At 31.6% G+C, this 6,487-nt stretch overlaps 1 protein-coding gene and 1 long non-coding RNA gene across 4 annotated transcripts in view; one reads left to right on the top strand and one right to left on the bottom strand.

Moving 5' to 3' along the window:
• Nucleotides 1-6,487, top strand: part of LOC106876727 (uncharacterized) — a 1,061,911-nt gene that overhangs the window by 596,009 nt on the left and 459,415 nt on the right. The gene's annotated exons all lie outside the window — the stretch shown is intronic.
• The window catches only part of LOC128247272 (uncharacterized), a 97,096-nt gene continuing 93,744 nt past the window's right edge, over nucleotides 3,136-6,487 (bottom strand). The window contains exon 3 of the long non-coding RNA XR_008263628.1: nucleotides 3,136-3,678. This is a non-coding gene — a long non-coding RNA (uncharacterized LOC128247272). The remainder of the gene's footprint in view (nucleotides 3,679-6,487) is intronic.

The following is a 6,487-nucleotide window of genomic DNA, read 5'->3' as shown; positions in this document are numbered from 1 at the left end:
ATATATATATATATATATATATATATATATATATATACATATACACACACACACACATGTACATATGTATATATACACACACTAACACACGCACAAATACATGATATATAGTAGAATTACTTCCTGCTTTGAGGATCCCATTTTAAGAAAGGTTCTCATATTTTCAATGGTCTACTTAAAAACTGAATTTGTATTAGTCACATTAAATGAGTTATGTTTTTTTCTCATTGTTATTGCCCGACATCTTCAACTTTTCATAATTATTGCTTTGACATTTGATAAAGTAATGATATTCACAAATAATAACTTATAATTAGGATTCTGAAGTATCTGCCTATGAATAGCTTTTGTTTCTTCTGATACTGGATTAGCTATTCACATCCTTTGAGTTGGTAACCTTCATATAAATGTCTATCTAGGTCTTATAACCTCGAACATTATATCAGCTTTTAGTTTTTCTTCCATTTGATGGAAATAATGTTTTGGATTGTTATTGCTTTGGATATTTCTATGAAAGAGTTACAACCACTTTTGTAATAAACTGCACTTCTTTGAGCATATCTGTGCATCTGTGTACATTTTAATGTTTCAGTATGTTACTGCTTCCTGTTCTCATATGGTTTAAATGGATCTGCCATATAGCATATTGCTGTCATTCATTCATTCTTTTTTTTATCAACTCACTTATTGTCTTGAAAGCTGAACTCAGCTTATTTCTTCATGCCTTCTTCACTTTTCTGTGCTACATGGCTTACCCAATACAACATTATTTCAATGAACATAACTGTGGCAAGCTGGCAGAATCAGAACATTGCAGTATTTTGTCTGACCCATTACTTCCAGAGTTCAAATTCTGTTTGGGTCAACTTTACTATACATCACTCCTTGGATCAAAAAAAAAAAAAGTACCAGTCAAGTACTGGGGCTGATGTAATCAACTTACATCCATCTCTAAAATTATTAACTTTCTGCCAAAATTTGAAACTATTTCAATGAGCTTTCTTTGTTCATTTACAGAATAAAATTATAAGTTCAGAAGTGTATTATAAAGGGTGCTGAACTTTTAATAATGTTACATATTCAAAGACAACTGGGAAATCACTTTACTGTACAGATCAAACTATTATTAAGAAGTGAAGCTTGTTGCTTCCAGATTTAATTCATTGCCTGGTTTAACATCACCAGCTGGTTGTTAGCTGTTTTTAGTGGAGTCCGCTCTGCTGAAAGCATTTCAATCAAATGTGTGAACCTAAATTTCTTTCTCTTTTCTATAGCCTCACAGGATCTGCAAAAGGTCAAAAGTGAGCTGTCTTTTCTCAAGTTTCTAAGTCATTAAAAACGTTCTGAGTGATCAGTAGATCATTAAATATTCATTCAAACCTGTCATTAATTTTCAGGCTTCATTGATATTTAGAACTATAACATGGTTTTGATTCGATATCATGTGATGATTGCAAGCAAATTTCACTGTCATACGAGAGTTGTCCTTCAATTCCAATCTTCTATGAAAACATATCTGGTCATGGGGAAATATTACCTTACTTGAAACAGATGAGGGTTGGCAACAGGAAGGTCATCCAGCTGTAAAAAAATCTGCTTCAACAAATTCCATCTGAGCCATGGTGGCATGGAAAAATTGGACATTAAAAAGATGATGTTGATGGTGTGTGTGTGTGTGTAATAAGGTGTATTATGAAGTAACATTTCATGAATTTTAATTTACGTTTTGATTTAGATACAGTTTAATATTGACCTACGTCGGTTAGTAACTCGCAAATGCAACTTTGCTATAATACCAGTGTAATTTCTTCGATGTCTTCACTGTAATATCCTTTCAGAATGAACTGGTTAGAATTTTGTGTTAGTTTTAGTATTGTGTTGGTGTTAAACGTTAACTCTGATGCCAACTTTATTTTATATGTAGTCATAAAATCAAACCAGACTATATGAATTAGTGTATTGTGGTGGGGACATTAGAAGATACTTTGCAATCACAGAGTTTTGGTTATCATTCCATTGTGCAACTCTCTTTTTTATTATAGATTTGGGTTGACTCAAGCTTTATGGTAGAAATTGGGTAGATTGACATATGCATAAGTAGATCAGACAATGTTCATCGTTGGACAGTAGACTTAATTTGTCATATTATTTATACACTACCATTAATTTTAAGCTGAGTCCACTCTGTTTCAAGCATTTGTATCTGATCTTCAGCTTGAGGATAGCTTGATATCTCAATGTGCCTTTTCCTATGGCAGCAACTCATGAGTTCATGTGTTCTGGTTTTTATTTCCCTCTCCTGCTCCATCGATCTCTGTGATCCTGAAAAATGTATGTGCAATGCTCTTTACCTTCTGACTAAGCCATATAAAACAAAAAAAAAAGAAGCTATGGTGCATAACTTTTTTGTCTCAAGTTGTCCAGGCTGGCAAACAGGTTGTACAAATAGCACACATTTTTGAAAAACTATTCCAGACAAGATAGGTCAGAAAAATAGATAAAAACTAATGATAAAATAATAACAATGACTTTAAATATTTGTTTTTGTTACAACCATTTAGAACATGTAAAATTCATTCCTGTATATGTGAGTACTTAAGGAAGCTATTTTAAATTTTGTGAAAAATCTCATACTTAAAATTTATGATACTAAAAAAAAAAACTGAAGTGAAGATATAAATCTTGTTTTTTGATTTGCCAGAAACACAACCAAGTAATCCTAACATGTCCTATTATCTTAAAAAAGATGACAGGACATCATCATCTTTCATCAGCAACATTTGCGTACACCTTTTCATGCTGGTATTGATGGGACAGTTTTTCTGAAGCAGTGTTTTATGGTTGGGTGCCCTTCTTGTTCCTAACTCTTTTAGTCACCTCTTACAACATGCTGGGACATAGTGTGCCCATTTTAGAACTGGGATACTCATAGTTTTGGACACAATTTTTTTATATAAGGATCAACAATTTATTAACTGCTACTAACTCATCATAAATTGAATTGCATTATTAATGAAACTTATTAATCTTGCTGGCCTCTGTGGAACTATTAAGGGATCACTGGAATAATTAGACTAAATATATAACAAATGTTTTCATGTCCAATAATAATATATGAAGCTATTGAAAGTTATTCTGACCAATTTATATAACAATTTGTCATTATTGGCATAATGACTACCAAGATACAACAAAATATGTGCTAAAATTTTCCAAGTGAAAAAAAGGAGAATTTTTTTGTTAATAAAACGCAACACAAAATAATATGAAAACTGGATTTGTTTTTCTTGGACATTGAACATTATTAGTATCCATGTATATAGATACTATCATAAAGGTTAACAAATGTATGAGGACCTAACAGTGAGCTGATTATATGATAAGTGGGAAATAGATAGTATTTATTTACAAAATGCTTCCAAATCTGTTAATATCATCATCATCATCATCCTTTTTAACATCCATTTTAAATGCTGGCATGGCTTGGGCAGTTTGACCAGAGCTGGTGAGCCAGAGAGCTGCACTAGGTTCCAATCTGATTTGGCCTGGTTTCTGCAACTGGATGCCCTTCCTAATGCCAACTACTTTACAATGTGTACTGGGTGCTTTTAACATGGCATTAGCACATATGTTATATGATTTGCAGTGTCTGTAAAGTTTTAGGAGATTGGTCCTTAGCTGAAAGATAAGAATTATAGTTATAATAATTTGCTGCAATTTAAAGTTAACAAATAATAATTATCAATATATGCGCAGGGCCAGAAATGTTAAGCAGAGGGTGTAAATCAATTTAATTAAGTTCAGTACTTCACTAGAGCTTTTTTTTTTATTATTATTGACTTTTGAGAGGTGAAATGCAAAGTTGATTGTGGCACACTTTGAACTCAGAGTATAAAGTGTTATAAAAAATTACATTGTTCAATTACTTTGCAATTTTACCAGTCTGTCACCTTTAAAGGTTTACAAATAATAAAATACACAATTAAGGAAAATCAAAGAACTCACTAATAGACAGTAAAGCTAAGTGAAAGAATCTCTGAGGTAGATCAAGAAAATTGTTAAAACCTTGGAATAAATATATTTTCTTTTGTGCTAAGTGTTCATTTTCTATTTATGTTAACTGGATAATGTCTGAGTATAGTAGACACTAACATACTTAATGTATGTTAATACCCATTTTACTAACATTCTTAATTTATGCTGGTCTTCTAATAGAAATTTTTTAATTAATTAAAATCACACCTGTACAGAAGAGGAAAAATAATTATCTTAATAACTAATTTTGATCAAGACAGACAGAAATGATTATCTTTGAATTATATTCATCTTTTACATTTTACTTATTTCAGTCATTAGACTGGGGCTACACCTGGATGAATGGTTTGTTGAAGGAATCAACCCCAATACTTATTTTTTCGTTGAGCCTGATACTTATTCTATCAGTCTCTTTTGTCAAACCCCTAAATTATGGGGATGTAAACACACCAACACCAGTTGTCAGGTGTTGGTGGGGGACAAACACACACACACACACACATGCATATGTATATACTTACCTTGTGGTTGGGATGCAAGCTTCTTACTACACAATCATGCCTGGAGTGAATCTGACATTGAGTAATACTATGACAACTTAACACATATCCCAGTCTTATTAGACCTCATCACTCAAGCATGGTTTAACTATTACTTCTAAATATACTTAACTGAAAGTGAGGTTAAAATTCCTCTTTTTTCTTTGTACTTAGACTACCTCACTACCTTCAGCCGTATTTCTAGAAACATAAAGAAACCAAAAAGTGCTTTCTCAAATATTTCCATTCTAAATTTTGTTATCTTCAAACACTTCTTATAGTAAATATTTCAGATGACAAATTTATTACCATTTCCAAAATATTTATTACCTATTCTCAAATATTTATTACCATCTTCCTGTATAATTTCGTAAATAGATAATTTTAATCTGAAGAAAAATTTATATTGTGCTTGATCTTTTGATAGCCTATAATCCTAACTATTATCCTCTGCAGTTCTAAATTTTATAACAAATAAATTTTTTATCAATTTGACCTAAAAAAACAAATTATAAACAAAATTTATAGATTATTTTTTTCTCTTTTTACCTGTGCGTGTATATACATATGTGTGTACATACATATATATACGCAAAGATATACACATGCACACATATGTATGTATATATGTATATGTGTGTGTATGGATATATATATATATATATATGTGTGTATACATACATACATGCATACATATATATGTGTGTGTATATGTATGTATATATATGTGTGTGTATGTGTGTGTGTGTGTGTGTTGTAGATGAAAAGTTCAATAAAATTCAACAAAGTTTTATAGAAATTGTCTGTCACCAATTAAAATATACAAAAATATTAGAATATAATACAAAGATTATTAGAAAAAATTTTCTTCTTATATCAAAGTAGATTTGTCGATCTAATTCAAAATAAATGTTCTTTCCTGATTTTTACAATTTTTTTCATCTCTAGTAGAGAAGTCAAATGATGTCAGTATTGCTTGAATCAATAGAAATAAAGGCTAGAATCAATTCTAAGCTGTCTTAGTCATGTCTACATTAATATTCAAGCTAAGATTCTTTCAAATAAATGATAAATGTTTTTCATCTTCAGATATCATCATTTGTCAGTGATATACTACATTGCCATCATGGAATTGTAGATATTTATCAACTTTCATACAGATTATTAGTTGACCAAGTATATCATAGCATGGGAAACAAAAATGGTTTTATACATACATACATACATACATACACACATACATACTTACATATGCATATACATATATGTGTGTGTATACACATGCACACACACACATGTATATCACCATGCTGCATCAGAAATCTCTTTTGTTTATTAGCTCTGGTAGGTCTTCAGTTTTCTCTTTGTGCATCTCTGTCAACAATTTTAATGCAATCGAACATGTTTTGTGCTCTATTAGGATGCAAACATCTTCAAAATATTACAATCAATTAAGGCCTGGTGTTGAGCATTATACTACAAGCCAGGTAAGTCTAACCAACATTGAGCAACAACAGATGATATGGAGAGAATGTGTCTTTAACCCTTTAGCATTTAATCCGGCCATATCCAGCCCAAATATTCTCCCTGTTTTATGTTGAAACTGACCAGATTAACTGACCAGATTCAACCTCTCACTCTTACCCTACAATGTCAGCCTAACAATATACAAACGCACCATTAAAATCTTGAAGCTATAAAATGATGTCATTAATTCAAAACAATGTGAATAAATAGGCGCAGGAGTGGCTGTGTGGTAAGTAGCTTGCTTACTAGCCACATGGTTCCGGGTTCAGTCCCACTGTGTGGCATCTTGGGCAAGTGTCTTCTACTATAGCCTCGGGCCAACCAAAGCCTTGCGAGTGGATTTGGTAGATGGAAACTGAAAGAAGCCCATCGTATTTATATATATA

Source organism: Octopus bimaculoides, chromosome 3, assembly GCF_001194135.2.
Source record: "Octopus bimaculoides isolate UCB-OBI-ISO-001 chromosome 3, ASM119413v2, whole genome shotgun sequence".
Taxonomy (NCBI): Eukaryota; Metazoa; Mollusca; class Cephalopoda; order Octopoda; family Octopodidae; genus Octopus; species Octopus bimaculoides.
Note: the sequence above shows the minus strand (reverse complement) of the source record. Positions and strands in the feature narration are given on the sequence as shown.